Source organism: Schistocerca americana, chromosome 4 (assembly GCF_021461395.2).
Source record: "Schistocerca americana isolate TAMUIC-IGC-003095 chromosome 4, iqSchAmer2.1, whole genome shotgun sequence".
Taxonomy (NCBI): Eukaryota; Metazoa; Arthropoda; class Insecta; order Orthoptera; family Acrididae; genus Schistocerca; species Schistocerca americana.
This window is the reverse complement of record NC_060122.1, coordinates 581504379-581523915: the sequence shown is the minus strand read 5'-3', so window position 1 is coordinate 581523915 and position 19537 is coordinate 581504379. Positions and strand designations below refer to the sequence as shown.

Below are 19537 nucleotides of genomic sequence, written 5' to 3'. Positions count from 1 at the left end.
CGTTGATACACTAGAGCAATGGCTCTTCCCTCAGTTGAAAGAAGATTAGTCAGAGAACTTCATTTTCCAGCAAGATGGTGCGCCATCTCACTGGCATAGCGCAGTACGCGATTGGTTGAACTTCACTGTACGCAAGTGCTGGATAGGTTGCAAGGGGCCCCATGACAGGGCTTGCTTTGCATGGCCTCCACGTTCACCCGACCTAACGCCATGCGATTGTTTCCTTGGGGCTTCATCAAGGATCGTGTGTACGTGCCTCCGCTACCAGCAGACCCTCTTGAATTAAGAAACCGGATAGAAGCAGCTGTTGCTACAATCACTGAAGACATACTTATCAACGTTGGGGAAGAACTCGGCTATAGACTTGATGCGTGCTGTGTGACAAATTGTGCTCACAATGAACATTTATTAGGTTTTTGGTAAAACTGTTTCAATTCCACTTTCATTTGACATATCATTTATAACTGTAAGTTTAATGTAATAAATATTATAAAGTGTTAAAACCCCGATATTCATCTATAAACAACCCGCTCCCTTCCATGTGGTTTGCAGGCGCGTCCACAAAGCATTAACTGCGGCTGCAGGAGGACCTGAAATAACGTGCTGCCGACCGAACACATCCCAGAAATGTTCGCTGAGCGACATTTCAGGCGAACGTTCAGGCAGGGAAGCAGTGGTACACGTCGTTCTTCGAAGAAGGCTTGGACATCCTTCGCCACATGCGGCCGGACGTTTTTCTGTTGAAATATAGCATGTGGAACGGCTTGCAGGAGGGGCAGTGCCTCGGGCTGTAGCGGTAGCGGCTGAGACTTCCCTCAATTCGTAGCAGGCAATATCGTGTGTTGTAGGCAATGGCGCCCCAACCAACAGCTGTGCCGCTCAACGATGCAGTCTGCCCGATTGAGTTCACAGTCGAAGCGTAGAACGAGCATGCGGCCATCACTGTAGGACAGATGAGGGACTGTTTCAAAAATGTTACATTTTGTCACTCAGCGTGCCAGTGACGACTATCACATGCCCGTTTCAATCTGCGTGGTCGGTGGGTTCTGCTCAGTGGAAGCTGACGCAGTGGCATGTGTGCCAACAGCCCCATCCGCAGAAGAGGCGTCGAAACGTCTGCTGAGACATGTCTACACCCTTTGCAGTGCTCCGGAGTGGCGACTATTCGTGGACGAAGATGCTCTGTCCGTTACGGCCAGGCGGACAAGATGGCGGTCATCTCGCACTGTGGACACAGTGTGTCGTCCAGTACCTCTGTGGGCGCCGTGTATGGCTCTGTTCTCTCCTCCGGTCCCACAAACGCTCCACTGTTGAAGCACCGTGTCCTGTATGAGCTGCATTGTCAAGGAGCGACAGACTGGCTTCCTGTAGACCAAACATTCTGCCCTGCTCGAACACACTAATAAGTCGATATTCCACCCTGCGATCCTGTCGAGGCACAATGGCACTCCATTACACGTTTCCGCTTCGTATGACGACTGAGCGATGCCTGATACTGACCTGCCCCTCACGCAAAAGAGGGCGCTGAGAGGCCTAAGTGCACGCCACCTCTCTGCCATTTAAATCTCTTAGTGTCGTTCTGCTATTCTACACGTTTACTTATCTTGGCGTGTTGCAGAACATTCCTTCTGAGTGTTTCACTTTTAAAAACGGTAGTGTAAATTCGAGTTTGTGCGACTTCATTTCCTTCTCTGTCTATAAATGAGTAGGCCACAAGATTCAGGCCGAACGGTTTTATAGTTAATTTCATTTCGTAACTTTATGGTACAGTTGCAAACGATATCTGAGTAGTAGTTTTATTGCCAAAGTCCCGTTCACTCGCCAGTGTTGTGCGAAACAAATTGGTAAGTAAGTCCCTGTCTGGCAGCTGGCGGACAGGTTGGCACTGCACAAGAAGGCGCCTGAAGCGTCGTAAGGGCCGTTCCAGAAACAGTGTTGCGGCCATTTGCGACCCGCGGACAGCAGAAGTCGCTTGGTTTGTACGCGGCCAGGCAGGCAATGCCGCCTTCCTTTCAGACGCAACACAGGCAATAAAAAGGAGAGACACTAGGACATTATCTGTAGCTCTCAGTGGCGGAGGCTGCATGAGTGGCAACCAGATAAAGCTGTATCTGAGTAAGCCCGAGACGGAGGAATGCAGGCAGAAGAGCGATCGGGTCTGATATCATCTTCTCCGGACTCGTCAGATCAGATAAGCTCTCAGAATTATACGCTTCATATTTGGCCAAATTCTTGTGGGAGAGGAACCTCGTCACTAGCGGTGGGGTGGTTTTTGGATGTGCTTCCTCCCATAGGTGAGGGTGAGTCTGATTGATTCCTTCCAAGCCGTGCGCGATTAGCCGTGCGGTCTAAGACGCTGCAGTCATGGACTGTGCGGTTGGTCCCGGCGGAGGTTCGAGTCCTCCCTCGTGCATGGGTGTGTGTGTTTGTCCTTACGATAATTTCGGTTAAGTAGTGTGTAAGCTTAGGGACTGATGGCCTTAGCAGTTAAGTCCGATAAGATTTCACACACATTTGCACATTTTTGATTCCTTCCTGTTGACCATGTTGGTGGGAAAATAAACTTTATTCTAAATTATTCTGAATGGGAACTGCGTCTCGCGACTGTCAAGCGACTTCTCAGGGAGAGGCGAGGATGCACTGCTCCGAGGCTAGGTGGAGAGTTACTGGCTTCTACGGTGAAATTGCTTATTAGATGTAACTTAAGAAGTTTTCGAAAAGTTGTAGCTTGCCATAATTGGAGCTAAACATTAGCCGTTTTCACTGAGTAATATCGCAGACTTCACACCGGGCAATCGATGGACGATAGTGAAAGATAGCAGAAGCATTGTGTTCGTATCCGCTGTTGGCGTACTAGGCGAGGGCATGTCTTGCACCTGCACCATGCTGACTGTTGCCATAAACAAACAGCCAGGCACAGAAAGATCTACTCAATTCGAAGTATGAAGTTCACATAGTGTAAGTAGGCTGTTTATGTTTTCTTATTGGCAACGTTACATAGCGCTCAATATGAAAATCACTGGCTGTGCTGTGTGCAGTCTGTGGCTAGTTTGCATTGTTGTCTGCCATTGTAGTGTTGGGCAGCGGCAGCTGGATGTGAACAGCGCGTAGCGTTGGGCAGTTGGACGTGAGCCCCCAGCAGTGGTGGATGTGGGGAGAGAGATGGCGGAGTTTTGAAATTTGTCATGAACTGCTATATTTATATATGATGATATCAAGGTAAATACATTGTATGTTCTCTATTAATATCTTTCATTTGCTAACTGTCCCTATCAGTAGTTAGTGCCTTCCATAGTTTGAATCTCTTATTTAGCTAGCAGTAGTGGCGCTTGCCGTATTGCAGTAGCTTGAGCAGCGAAGATTTTTGTGAGGAAGTGATTTGTGAAAGGTATAGTTTAATGTTAGTCAGGGCCATTCTTTTGTAGGGAATTTTGAAAGTCAGATTGCGTTGCGCTAACAAAATATTGTGTGTCAGTTTAAGGACAGTCATTTGTAATTGTTCAAAAGGGGACGTTTCATTTGTGGAAAAGGATGTTGGAAACCAAGAATCGTACTTTACGAGTTATGAAATGTGCGTAAATTCGTGACTGTATCACAATGCTGACGAATATTTTATTTGGACACTTATATTTATAGGATTTTCTTTCTACAGATTTGCAACGATAATTCTTGACCTGTGAAATATTTTTATGTGAGACTGTCACTGTAGCGGAAACTGCTGTCGTAAATATTTCCGTAAGAAAGTTAAGTGACCACCTGCACGTAATGCGTCGTGGGCACCCAGCTGTGTCGGACGCCTGGAGAGAGGGCCATTGGCGCGTGCCTTTCAGAGCACAGGAAGGAAAAAAAAAAGGGAGGCCATTATCCTGGCCATTGTCATTCCTTTAGAGAAAGCATTGCAAATCCGACATGCTATTACTTGGAAACATATTGTACTTTCTGATATTTACTGAAATGCCTAATGAAATGACAAGAAATAGTTTGTCTACACACCTGACTATGACTACTGTCTTTCTAGATGAGAGATTTTTTTACTACTTATGAAATGCCACATGACTATTGAACGATGTTCTTACGCTTTGCTTTGTACATAGTTGCTTATTTCATTTGATATCTAGTTTCTAGCTGCACTGCAGCATTGGTTAAAATAAAATTTTATAGATGTACTAATATAAATATTTTCTGTCTACAGATCGAGTATATAATAATTTTTTTCAAAAAAATGTGGGAGCACAAAGCGACATTTACCTTCACAGGAACTGCATTCATAATTTTCTTTTCAAGTACTTGGTAATTTCTTTTGTAGAATAAATTGTGATGCATCACTCTAGTGTTAAGATGTGACATAGGTATTAGACATGGCCATCTTTAGTGTAATATTTTTTTCTGCTTGAGCTATGTCATGTTTTGATATAAGTTATTACATTTGCTGCTGCTAGCTTTGCCAATCTGTATTTTTTGTCATTGCTGCTTGTGTTAATTGTTTTGTGCTGCTGCATTGCCTCGTCCCTTAGTTTAGCATCTGAGCTCAGTAGATTTAAGTTAGCTTAAGATGGGGTAGGCTATATGAGAGAACGAGATGTGATGAATTGGAAGAAATGCATTGAGAAGCTATAAGAAAATGGTTTGGCCAAAAAAAGTATTTTGAAAGAGGATATGAGCAAAAAAGTAGGGTTTAGGGACAACAGGTTTACGTAGGATTTTCTTGGAAATAAATAATGAGGTAAGAAATATGTGAACATATAAATACAGAAAGCATGCTTTGATAGGATTTTTTTGGTGGAAACAAATTTTGAAATAAGACGAAAGATCTATGGAATGAAGTTTTAGGTTGGACTGCAGTACCAAATGTTACACTGAAAACAAACCCTGCCCTTTCCCTTTTGTGTTATCCCACTATATGTTTGTGTACCCTTGTGTATTTGTTTCCTTCCTGTCTCTGTGTACTGTTTCATAGAACTTTTTTCTCTTCTAATACTAAGTTACATTCACTATGATGAGGAATACTGTTATCCTCAAATACAATTGGCATTAATAATGTGTTATTTACTTTGTAAAGATGTTTAGACATTATTTATTCTGTTTTGTTTTAATGCTCATGTGTGAAGTTGATGTTTCGAAAGTGATTCTGATCTTTTATTTTTGTACTCATGTCATAATTCCTGTAACACTGATGTATATGTTTATTTCTATTCTTTTGTAAAGCCCCTATTACTACAAATGTTATCTGTATTATTATGTTATAATGATGTGTTTTGTACCTTTGTTATTGTATTCTTATGTTATAAAATTGTATAGACACCAGTTCTTCAAATTAAGTTACATTTCACTGCACACATTTCTGTTGGTCATAGTATATGGACAATATGTGAGAAGTAGGGACTGTTAGTGTTTGCACGTGTGTTGATAATTCAGCAAGGGACTGGATAACAACATTGCTCGTTCTAAGGACAATTCCAAAAAACTTTGTGAGTGCACAAATGGTGGTTTATGGACTTGCTATATTGTCCGCAAGACTCTTCAGTGGTGATTGTCACCTGCACAGTCACAACAGATGGCTGCTGGCCATCTCTTCAAGGACTACAGTGGGTCTACATCTTTGATGATCCATCAATACCATTATTTCTACAAGGACTGCAGTGGGTCTGCACCTCTGGTGGCCCACCAATACCATACTCTCTACCAGGACTACAGTGGGTCTGCTCTGTGATGACCTACCTACCAATATTCTTCCAAACTACGTCTGACTCTGCTATGGGTTTGCTCTGTTGTGGACCATTACCTGTATGCATGTCAAGAGTCAGCACTGTCTTTTCGTTGGAAGGACAACACTACTTCTTCAAGACAGCATGGAAATCCACTACTTCTGTGTGCAGTTTCTTTTACTGCTCAGACTTTGAGAAAAACACTGCAATTTTACTGTGACGAATGATGAGGACTGTCTTTATGGACTGTGAGAAATTTTTAGCTTTTGACCAACATTGTATCAATAAGTGTGTGCATTTTATATCTTTGTTACTGTCATTGTGAAAAATTTTTGTCAAATCTGTATTGGCCAGTGCCCAACACCATTTGTAAAAATTTTTTTGTGGGGAGCATGGGGGCTATGTAAGTAGGCTGTTTATGTTTTCTTATTGGCAACGTTACGTAGCGCTCAATATGAAAATCACTGGCTGTGCTGTGTGCAGTCTGTGGCTAGTTTGCATTGTTGTCTGCCATTGTAGTGTTGGGCAGCGGCAGCTGGATGTGAACAGCGCGTAGCGTTGGGCAGTTGGAGGTGAGCCCCCAGCAGTGGTGGATGTGGGGAGAGAGATGGCAGAGTTTTGAAATTTGTCATGAACTGCTATATTTATATATGATGATATCAAGGTAAATACATTGTTTGTTCTCTATTAATATCTTTCATTTGCTAACTATCCCTATCAGTAGTTAGTGCCTTCCATAGTTTGAATCTTTTATTTAGCTAGCAGTAGTGGCGCTCGCCGTATTACAGTAGCTTGAGCAGCGAAGATTTTTGTGAGGTAAGTGATTTGTGAAAGGTATAGTTTAATGTTAGTCAGGGCCATTCTTTTGTAGGGAATTTTGAACGTCAGATTCCGTTGCGCTAACAAAATATTGTGTGTCAGTTTAAGCACAGTCTTGTATAATTGTTCAAAGGGGACGTTTCAATAGGAAGGAAGAGAGATGCCATTCAAGTTAGATGAGGTGCGACTCGATTAACAGTAATATGGGTAAAGTGGAGAACAGAACTTGGACAGATGATGCCAATCTTCTACCTTTCTTTTCTTATTCTGACATGTTGTCAACGATTTTTATCAAGTGTGACAAAGACGTTCTATACCGAAAACAAAGAGACACGTTTTTCTGCTTTTTTGTAGACAATTCCTTGTTTTTGAAGAAAACTAGGTCAACGTTGATGACGGAAAATTGATTTTCAGTGGTATACAACGAAAGGTCGTCTAAAAAGAATGCAATGAAAATAATTTGAGTTCCGACGTTAATAATGCTGTTTTTTGACGCTCTAGATGGGTACCTGTCATTCAGCGTGGAGCGACGTACTGTGTGCTTACACAACCGATATTGATCAGGCGCCGAGTTTGACAAGGATGCCCAATGCGGGCGCTGCTGTGCACCTTCGTCCTATAATTATTGTTTGTGGTGTGCGACAACGATTGAAGTGCATGTCACTAGGTGGACATAGATTTTGCTGCACCGCCTATGCGGGCAATTTGGTGCTCTGCCTACGACGTGCCTATAGTATCCGGGCACCGCTCGCGAGGGCGGCGGCCTGGCGAGGCATGGGGCAGCTCCCTTAATGCACATAAATCGCAGACAATGTCTATCGGTACAGGCCTGTCTGAGGGGACTGTTGATCCGCTCAGCGTGACTGATGCCTTACGTTGGCATCGGTGTTACGGTCGACCTGGTGCGTATTGCGGCACTCAGCTGCAAAACGACTGCCGCAACAGATCAGGTTTGGACTCATTTACATCGCCTCCGCTGCTATGACCTCCTGCAACTTACGCGCTATCTCAACATTCGCATAGCGTCGCGAATCCCTCAAGTGCTGCAAACACTTCCGGTCCCGCACACCCACGCTCTTTACTTCGGATAGAACAGAAGCGTAGCGTAAGAACTTGATGGTACCAAACTGCTGGTGCGTGTTCGATTCTTGATCGTGGCATTCTTTTCAGTCCATACGTTTTTCGTCTCTCTGATAGGACTCTGATAATCAGAACAATTTTCTTTGCCTTTTTTAAGTAACATATTGGAAAGTATGATTCGAAATCAAAAATGTTTATTATATAATGTATTTAATGCTCTTTGAATCGTGACACACAATATAAAATTACGCCTAAGGTATATTACTGCTTAGCCACAATCGATCTTCGGTGGAATTTATTATAGTCAAAACATAAATATTTCTCCCAACTTACGGAACACACGAGCGAAATGTCGCTGCATTGATGTGTCTTTCCGGTGCATTGTTCGTGCGAAACATACCTGATTCATAATTACTAAAAACAGATGTCTCAGCTATCAGTTTGGATGCGTACCAAGTGTATAACAGCAGGACTTGAAAGAGAGGTGCGGACAACTGGTTGGGACCAACGGATGAATTTGGTAGGTCGGATGTTATCCCGTAATTCTCTTCTCTGCTGTTACGTCGCATGATTTTGAAGTCGTGCAATGAATTACCTTACTCGTCGAAAATAGTAGATTTCACACGGTTCACTAAGTGAGGAATATTTCGGTGGTATCACATTCACGGTGCAGGTCGGCTGAATATCATAATTAACGAAAGTGCTATCCTAAGCGTATGCATTACGATGAAAACAACTGTCTATACATTATATACATTTAATTGATTATTAGTCACATCTTCCGATGCTTTGTTTAAAAAAGGAAAGAAAGATATTACCAATACCAAAATATTTTCAGATAAACCGAAAAAAAATTAATGAAAAAATCTACTATCAGGAATCGAACACGGACCAGCAGTCTGGTACTGTTATCCTTTCACCGCTCGACCGCCGACCTCGCTCTGCTAGATACGTTGAACGGCGGATACCATAGGTACATCATGAAGACACAACAACGTTAATAACTCGAACAATATTAATGTTGGACCCTCATATTATGCTAATAAAATGTTTCCTTTTAGACGATCTTTCGCTATATAGCACTGAAAATACAATTTTCTGTCATCATCTTTGACCTCGATTATTTCCATAACTAGAAAGTGTGTCGGCAAGTGGTGAAACATGTGCGTCTTTATTTTCAATGTAGCAAGTCCTTGCAGAACTTCACCTCAGGAGAGCTCCACAGAAAAGCTGAAAAAACCTGAATTGGTAATCTTTTCATTGTAAGAAACAAACTGTCTTGAGAAAACCAACTTACAAAATTTCAAGGATCAGTATTGAGTCATGAAACGAGGGCTGTCGACTAAGAAGACGACAGCTACGAAAGTCATTGCAGCGCTGAATGTTACCGTCGCTAACCGTCCAGGCATCAAAGCAACACGAAGGGAACTCCAGAAGAGAGAATTGCAGGGCGAGATACGAATTCAAAAACACTCGTCAATGGTGCAAATTCCAATAACAGAAAAACGTTTTCCCCGAAATCACAAAATCCGAACTGTGAAGCAATAAAAGAATGCAATTTGGTCGAATGAGCCCTGTTTCACACTGTTAACAACTCGTGTCAGAGTTTACGTCCCAAGAGTGAAACATGGCGGAGGATCGGTGATGATTTGGACAACAATATCGTGATATTCTATGGGTTCTATTACTGCCAAGTATTATGTGCCCATTTTAACTTAGAAGGTCCACTCTATCGTACTATGTTACCCCTACTGGCAATGCCCTAATCCAATACGACAGAGCCAATGTTCATACAGCTCGCATCGTCTGGACTGGTTTTGTGAGCACGAGGATGAACTGTCGCATTTCCGTTACCCCTCTATTATTCAGGCTTTGTGGTCTACTTCGGAGAAAATTATGTGTGGTCGCTATTCAACTTCATCATCATTACCTGAACTCGTCAATATTTTGCTGTAAGAATGACGTAAGAGTCGCTTATAAACCACACAGAACCTATATTTATCCACTGTGACTCGACTAGAAGCTCGTTTTCATGCCAATGGTTTTCCTGCACCATATTCGGCGTGGTAATGTTTTGTATTTTTGGTGTTTCCCTATTGTGGCCCACCTACTGTACACGTAGATGGGGAGATAGGCACTCCATACATTATCAACTTTCCGGAACATTTCTTCACTTCGGAAATGCTGCTTTCATTGAAGTCTTACTTCTCTGTGATCTATACAAACTGTTGAAACGAATGTTCATGAACCGCATCTCGGGACATACAGAGACATTGTTACTAAACAACGGGCAGGTTTACGCCCGGTATAATTATTTTGTGGTCAGATTCTCAACTTAACTCAGCATGTAGGGAACGGATACGAGAGGGCAGATTCAGGCTTGGCATTCGTGGACCTAGCTGCGGCTGTGACCCAATAAATCATAACAAAATTGGCACAAAGTATTTTTGCTATCACCAAGGACTACCGATTATTGCTGTCCATCCATAGCTTGCTACAAAACAGACGGTTTCTCGTCAGCCTGAACAACAAGAAAAGCCGTTGGAGAACCCGTAGGAACGGTCTTCCTCCAGGAAGTTTGTTGGCACCACTGCTGTACAATGTCTCCATCAATGACCAACGTGTCGGAACAGACACAAGATCTTCCATTTATGCCAACGACTTTGCATTTGCAGTCCAAGGAAGTACTTTTGAGGAAGTACAAGTAAAACTGACCACAGTGCTCAATGATCTGGCACATTACTATGACAATAACCACCTAAAGCCTAACTCATCCAAGACACAGGCATGTGCGTTTCAGTTCAGAGACAGAGAAGCCAGGAAAAAACAAGTAGCGACTGGGAGGGGAAGGAATTACAATCGTGGGGCACCCCTACTTACGTAATAGTATAGCTCAACCACTTACTTGCTTTCGAAGACCATCGGGAGAACATGAAGCTTAAAGTCTGCAGCCGAAATAATAATATAAGCAAGCTCACTAACAGCACACGGGAGGCTCAGCCAAATTTTCTACGTACGTCTGCTCTAGCTCTCTGTTTCTTTACGGCAGAATACGATTCAGAACTCAACACACACCAGGTACGTTGACACCGCTCTTAACGTGACTGGCTGGATGATAACTTGTTGCCTACTGCCAGTTCCAGGTGACAAAATATACCATCTTAAAAGCATAAGACCCCAGATATTAAACGAATAAACAGCAGCATAAGTTGAGAACAAGAAACATGGAAACGATTCCAGGCACTCCATGTTTGTAAGCAAAACATCAAGATATAGGCTGAGTCGAGAAAGAGCTTTCTTCGAACAATTGAAACCACTACGTCTCCACCTTCCGTTCGCAAAATAGAACTGTAGCGAAACAAGGCACCTGGAAGTAGTAACCGAAACTTAAAGGAAGAGACCGCTGCTGGTCTCTAACAACCTTGCTGGACGTGGGTGTCTTTGAACAGTCTGCGAATTGAATGACGCGGTGTAGACAAAACTTGAAAAGTCTACATTACTGGAGCTGCAACCTGCGAATATGGAGAACTTCAAGACGCTGAACAATTCTTCGTCTGCCTGGAATTGTCTGAAGCCTGCAAGCTTGTGGACATAGTTTCAGAAAATTATCCAGCAATCAAGAATGCCGAATTTTGAGCCTCAGAATCAATTTGATATGCATAAAGTCTTGTGCGTATAATGAATTGGCAGATTACTGTAGCGTACTGTTCTGGATACGATAATAATAATAATAATAATAATAATAACGGTAAAAGCTGAAGTCTTTTATTTGTGTAATTTGAGAAGCTTATTTTCCTTGTGACTTTCTCCTAATCTGTTCTGTGACTTATTTAAAGGATGCACTGGCTTCAGATCACTTTCTTTTATGATTACATGAAATGGTTTTGGGAATGGCTGTCATAATACAGTGTTTATGTAGTTGGACGTACTATCTATATATCAGTGGTATTCCTTGTTAAAAAAACCTACGATGAATATAAATATTGGGTACATCTATTTCATCCTTCTTATTTTCACGTTCCACGATAACAGCCTACTTTTCTCCACTGCGGAAACAGTGATATTATTTATGTTGCTGAAGATCTGTCCAATTAATGTGCTCGTGCAAGTTGAGTCGAGAAAAATCAATGCCTCGGCTTTCATCTGAAAGCTTGTGAAGTTCGTTCAAGCACATTTAGGAACATTAAATTGAGACGTTCACCAGGATGGAATAGATCTGCCATCTAGCTTTTCTCCACTACGGAATTAAATCCGACATGGGCAATGTTAATTCGCTTCATGCCTCACAGTCCTAATTACCTAGCTGTAACTGGGAATTCATATTATGCGAAGCAATGCGCTGCATCAAAGGGCGAAGGTCGCAGGTGCAGTTCGTGAAGAGACTTCGGCAGATTTAAGGGCCAGGCAGGTGAAGAAATACCAGCAGAACAAATATGTAGACCATTTCTTGCAAACAATTTTATTTAGTGATCCATGCAATTATACCTCATCATCTGTCTATATCTCTCGCCATAGCGTCGGAAGTTAATAAATAACGTATTGAACTTTGGGCATAGTATACAAGAAACTATATGCCAACTGCGATAGCGCCGTGTTGTTTCATCATTTCTCGAAATAGATTAAGGTCCATTCAGCAAATGTGCCCTACTTCACATACCGTAACAGAAGAGGGATGCCTATTTTGGTTACGAATCTTTAATTACAGATAGACGCGCACATGAAAAAGCTGCAGGAAAGCTGTCATTAACAATACTTATAAGTAATTAGTAAAGTAATAATTGAAATTTCAGCCAGGAAAGGGTTTCGTTGGCGGAGCCACTCTTGATACCCATTTTATTTGTGAAAACGCTTACTCTGAAGCCGATTACGAAACCGTAGGTCGGGTTATAAATCATAAAAGAGGTGAACCGTCCTTGTTTATGCAGATTAGTTTCGCTGTAACGATAATCATGTACTCCCTAATATCTGCAGCTTTCGTTAACAGCACACAGTAAGTAATTTTTATTACAATAGTAAATTGATTGTTGATCATTCTATTAAAGATCACGTTGCTCATCTGAAAGTGGAAGATATTTCTTTTTGCCACATACCACTGTTTCGACAGAATTACAAGATCAATAATCTATGTTGACGGTCGGTTTTTCTCATGCAAATAAACTATTTCTCGTTGTTGCTGTTACCTATCAGCCTAGTGCGGGCAACATTCCCACTGCTGCGGGCTGTCTACTACTAATTTCCTTGATTATGTATTCTGTGTGCGTCATTCTTTTCCCTAATAATATGTCCACAAGTCCCTACCAATCGAAATTAGATTCTGTCAGAACCTTTAATGTGTGTAAATTCGTAAGGGACCAAACTGCTGAGGTCATCGGTCCCTAGACTTACACACTACTTAAACCAACTTTTGTAAGAATAACACACACACACACACACACACACACACACACACACACACACACGCCCGAAGGTGGACTCGAACCTCTGGTGGGACGGGCCGCGCAATCCGTGACATGGCGCCTCAAACCTGGCAGCCACTCCGCGTGGAGTCAGAATTTTCAGCATTTGGTCCCAACCACTTGCCTTCTTAACAGTTTTCACTTATTCATCGCGCTATTCTCGCTAGTAAAATTTCATTTAGTTCTTAGCATATTTCAATTGCGTCACTGAACAGACGCCTCCGGCTACTTTTTTATGAAACTTCTTGGCAGACGAAAACTGCGTACCGAACCGGTACTCGAACTAGAGGCATTTTTTCTTTCCCGAGTGGGGCGCTCCACCGACTGAGCTACATGCACACGACCAGCGGAACCCGGCCTCACGGCTGTATTTCCGCCATTATCTCTTCTCTTACCGTCAAAACATCTTTTCTCGCTCATCCAATGTTAAGCTTTCACATCCATGTAGTATTATCTTCCAAGCACAATCGCAATCTACCATTTCTGACTCCAGTTACTTTACCTCTTTTTGTCTGTCCTATACATCTTATTACTTTCGCCATAGTTTATGATCTTACACCGCAGATACAGCTATTGCTCTGAGTCTTCTTTTGTGTTCCCCATGTCTACGTCCAACATTGTTCCTGATATTTCCATTCCTTATCTTTCCCCACTCTCTGTGCTAATAAGCCGTCAGTAACGATTAACAGTTCATTAAATTATGTTCCTTCCTTGGAAGGCATTTATATCAGTGAACAGTAGTAACATCTATAGCCTTCCGCTTCACGTTCTCATTATGCATAACAATCAAAAAGTTTCCGTTCGAAGGCCGTACAGTCCAGAAACAGTCTGCCGGTGAGGTAAAATTGCCGTGAGCACTGAGACAATCAACCCTCCGACACACCAGATTCAATACACCCCTTTGGTAAAACACCGCGTTGTGCTGTGTGAAGAAGTGCATAACTGCCTGCTGCACGTCCTCGTCCGACAGGAATCATACACCCTTCAAAACCTTCTTTGAGGGACCGAAAGAGTGATTATCGCATTGTCGAGAAATCCAGACTATAGGGCGGGTTCTCAAATGTCATGCCTGGGGCTGGCCTCCCAGATCGACCCGCGTCTTGTGTAGAATCGCGATCAGCATGGAATTTGGCGCACAATTCCACGGTTGTGGTTTCTGACACGCATGCTGCCCCATACACATTCTTCAGTCACCGCTGGACGTCTACCGGTTTTTCTCCTTCGACAGCCAAGAAAATGGTCCTGTTTGGAAGTATTTGGTAATGACGTCACCATAGCCGGCCGGAGTGGCCGAGCGGTTAAAGGCGCCACAGTCTGGAACCGCACGACCGCTACGGTCGCAGGTTCGAATCCTGCCTCGGGCATGGATGTGTGTGATGTCCTTAGGTTAGTTAGGTTTAAGTAGTTCTAAGTTCTAGGGGACTTATGACCACAGCAGTTGAGTCCCATAGTGCTCAGAGCCATTTGAACCGTTTTTGACGTCACCATAGTTCACGTTTCCTTATTTCCCAAATGAACGTCAGAAATACATGAATGCCACACTAATACCTTGCGAAATGTCGGTGCTTATATACCTGCATAGGGGGCGCACTACGTTGTATGTACCCTGCAGCAACACCCTCAAATGGAAACTTTTTTTTTTATCACCCTTATGCTTCCTAGTCCTTTGCTCTCTCAAGATATAACGTGAATAGATATTATGATAAACTACAATGTATTTACGCACAAGGTTCTGCATTTTTATTCTCACCTTATTATAACCACTTTAGATATTGCAAACCAACCATCTGTTCCAGTACTTTGCTATCGGTAGTTCATACTGTTGACGACTAGACTCACATATGCTTGAAACCATTGTATTCACATCTGCCTTCGATTACAAACGAAATGACAGGACATTTTATGCACGTAGATTCCATTTCTGAAACTCATCTGAAGGTCCTTTGTATCAGATACAATTTTCAATTCACTATCTGATTCATTCGAATAATTTATGTAGATGGAATCTCAAGCTGGCCTTGTGATAACCGTCAAATGTACATACGTTGTAGCACAGCATTTGGGTAGAATGGGGCTAGGGCTGGGGGTTGTGCAGTCGTGGGCAACATTGTTAACAACATGCATAATAAGACACAAACCCAATGACGTCAGTAAAAATGACTGGCAGTTAATAAAAAAGAGCAGTATTTTGGCCAGGAATAGCTCTTATGTTAACTGGACGTGCACAGTCTTAAATAACAGTACGAGAAACTTGTCCTAAGCAAATTTATTAATACATACAACTCTGATTCAGGCTCTGTGGTATGCAAGTGACCAACAACCAAGAACAACAGGATAAACCACAATTTTCACAGTTTCAGTCCGTATTACGTTTCAATCGAGCAAACATACGTTGTAGTGACACAGTATAATAAATTAATAAAATCGCAACAGCTTTTACCTTTACCACCAACCAACTCCACTAGCTACTCTGTACCGCAAAAATAGACTACGCCAGGCCGAGTGTTCTACTGACTACAAAAATCCACATAAAATGCAGCCAACCTACTATGTAGTGATGTACAAAAATCCACATAAAAGGCAGCAAACCTACTATGTAGTTACGTAGAATAGTTGATTGTGCGTCAAGATTACTGAGTAACATACTGCAGAACTGTCTCTCGTACGCAGCTGAACATGTCCTCGGCGTGAAAATAGCACACAATACTGAATGCACACTCCTGTACCCTCGCAGCTACACTGTACAATATAACAGTTGTAACGAATGCGCCGTACTCAAACACACACACCAGCCACTGGCTGTCATCATTGTGCTCATTACCCTACCTAACACTTACCAGCTGCCCACCAGTCACTGTGGACAATCAAAGCACACTCATAGTGCTCTCTACATCACAGCAATAACACGTCCACTGTTTCCCATCTCTGGTTGTGGTTCCCACTACCCTGGGAATTAGAAAATACACACTGTTTAACCTCCGGGAAGGTGATGACATCTTGGCAAAGCCTACACTGAAAGTTACGACTGTACAGGCAGCTCGGCTCCATGGCACACGACGTTGCATACTGGAGCCATCGGCTGATAGCCACCTACAAATCATATGGTCTGCTTCTTTACGGTCCACTACAAGTTGGGCCTTTCATACCATAAAGGAAACAGGTCTCGACAGCATCCCATAGCACAACCGGTGCTTCCACATGACTCATCCACGACTAGGAACGGTGGCTTTAGCTGCTGGCTGAAGTTGTAGTCCCCAGATCTTCCTGTCCCACTGACCAACTGACAGATACATCTAGGCCTAGTCTGCCGATACAGACAAACTCGGTTGCTGCACTCATCCAGTGACACGCCCCAGGTTCATCCACCGCTTCCACGGTGGCGTCCTGATGGCATTCTCGTTACCACTTTGTGCAAATGACTAACCTCTTCCATTCTGGACTGTACCACATGTTCCCAGTGTGACACTCCTATGGCTCAGGACACTGCCAGCCATGTCTTGTTGCCGAACTATGAGTGCCAGAGCATCTCTGCCTCCCACATAATGTCAGAGTGGCAGTGCTGCTGACCACTAACCAAGCATCTGGCCTGCTCCAACTCTGGTCCATGCTAACGACTTGGGCCCACGATGTCGCACTAAAAACAAGTCCTCTAGTTGGGTCCTTTTTTCGAACGTACTGCATTGAACGAACAGCCTCCCCTCTTAGCAGAAGATGGAATAAAAGTATTGGGAACATGACAAGGTTGCTGAAAGATGCAAAATCGTGGCATGCTTTTCTGTCCAGAGCAGCGACCAGGCAATATCCCATGCTGTGCCCAACTGAGAAAAAGAGAACCTACCTGGTACAGAACCAAATAGCCTACTAGCGTTTACCCTGGGGCCATCGGTGTAACAGTACCCTAATAGCACTAGTGCCTCTTCTGATATCCGGTGTGGATGATCCAGACAAGCAACTCACTAATCCGGGCGTCTGCTCGCGCTGCCCGATCTTGTAATTCATTTGCAGCCTGCCTACCTTATCCTTCCTTCATTAACAGTAGCAAGTCATTAACCCACATTAACTAATGCGTGTCATCTACACAACGGAACGCAAAGAGGAGTCACATATCCCCAAAAAAATTCTATATTAGTTCTGAATGAGAACCAACATGATATTGTTGACTGATGTCACTGCTCACATAAATCCACTCACCCACCGTGAACTGCAATGGCTCACCCATAACCTGCTGAAGCTGCTGGTTTAGTCACAGTGCTGACAGAGGCCCATACTTGAATGGATATAGGCCAATTCCTCCTTGTGCATTCATGTTTTACCTGGCATCTCACCAGAAATCTTACTGTAACACCACAAAGAAAAAAGCAAGGAGCCGGCCGGTGTGGCCGAGCGGCTGTAGGCGATTCAGTCTGGAACAGCGCGACCGCTACGGTCGCAGGTTAGAATCCTGCCTCGGGCATGGATGTATGTGATGTCCTTAGGTTAGTTAGGTTTAAGTAGTTCTAGGTTCTAGGAGACTGATGACCTCAGTTGTTAAGTCCCATAGTGCTCAGAGCCATTTGGAGAAGCAGGACACCAGTTCTTAACAATCTAAACTTGAGGCAACAGACACCAAACAAGAACAATGCACAACGACATATGCTACCAAGTATAGCACAGGATTTGGGTGGAGCAGGTTTTGAGCTGGGAACAGTGCAACCTTGGGCTTAGTTTACAACAGCAGTTGCTAAACGACATACGTACTGGGTGTTACGCGCATAAGTGCAGATATATTTATTAGTGACTGATGCCAGTGTACTGAACAATATTACGTCAATATTTACTTCATTTGCAGACTGATAACTACAGCTATTAGGAGTAGTATATTTTTAGGGTTGTTGGTACTTCTAAGAGCGTGGGGCAAGAGCAAGCCATTAATACTTATTTCCCCTTGGACAGCAGTTCAGGTGTTGTAGTGGGAACACGTAGATGCAAAACGGGAAGTCTGTACTGACAGGCATAGTCCTCATATTCATACAGTTACGACTACCCAGAAGGCAACAGGAGAAAAGTTAGGTGACGAGTTTGCGGAGACATTGTGAGGCACAGGACGAAAAAACGTCACACACTGAAGCGGGTCATATTAAAGTACCAACGATCGCAATATCTGCACTTATACCCCTAAAACCCTGTATATTAACACGTAGGTACAACGATATCAAGAGAAACGATTGACATTTAATAAAAAGTCGACAGTATTACGCCCAGAAATAGTTCTTATGTAAAAGTGGGTGTCTCGCAATAATAAATAACGCAGAAGTAAGCACCGCAGCTCCTCACACAGTAGTTGCAGCGAACGAGTATGTTTCTACGGCAGCACTCACAGGCCTCGCCAGAGCACTTTGGCAGGTGTAAAAATCTGCTTGGTAGCGTGAAGGAAATGAACTTCACAAGTTTGATGGTACTCCTTCAGGTCTTATCTCGTATCACAGACCTCAGATACGGCGGTGAAGGATTTTCTACCCGCTAAATCCTTTACTATTGTTTCCTAGAAGCTATGAGCACAGCATTGTATGGTAGTGAAACATGGACTGAGGGTAAAACCGGAACAGAAGAGAATCGGAGCATTTGAGATGTGGTGCTACAGAAAAATGTCGAAAATTTTGTGGACTGATAAGGTAAAGAACGAGGAGAGGACAGGATTATGTGGAAAACACTGACAAGGAGAAGGGAGAAGATGATACGACATCAGTTAAGACATCAGGGCATGACTTCCATGGAACTAGAGGAAGGTGTAGAGGGAGAAAGCTGTAGAGGAATAAAGCCAGCAAATAATTGAGGATCGCCAGTGATACTCTGAGATGAAGAGGTTGGCACAGGAGTTTGCGAGGGGCCGCACCAAACCAGTGCGCAAAAAAAAAAAAACACTACGTCAGTGCAAAATTGAAGTATGTCAGAACACCACTAATTCTTCCTCCTCCGCATTTCCTCATTTTTGGAAATGCCCTTGGATTGCTTGGATTGTTCTGCTCCCTACTGAAACGATTTCTGTATTTAGTCTGCTCTTTTCTCTATGCTTAGCTGTTTCTTTTGCCAGACAATGTTAATATTTCTGCATTCATTTTCAGATCTCTTGTCCAATAACGGTGACATCTTTTCCGTGTAGTTTTCCTGAACAGTATTTACTACTGATTTTCCTTTGCGCCAAGGACATCCTTCAAGTATAGTATTTCACTGTTAATTCTGTGTCATGATGCCATCAGCAACAATTATCTTTCGAAGAGTCAAGTGTTGTGTCTTCACAGCTAATGTTAATTGGGTGGAAGTTGGTCACAGGGATCTGTCGCCGTAACAAACTGTACAGGTAGGCAAAAGATTACTTGGCACAAGTTGCTGAAGAAGTGCTACTCTGTTGGCAAATTGTGGCAGCCATGGCTATAGCTGGGTCTGGCACGGGCATGCGTCTGTTTACGCTGAACGTTTGCCAGTAGAGCTAGCTATCAA

At 43.1% G+C, this 19537-nt stretch overlaps 1 protein-coding gene across 1 annotated transcript in view; it reads left to right on the top strand.

Moving 5' to 3' along the window:
• The window catches only part of LOC124613625 (nephrin-like), a 715499-nt gene that overhangs the window by 339417 nt on the left and 356545 nt on the right, over nt 1-19537 (top strand). The window lies entirely within an intron of this gene.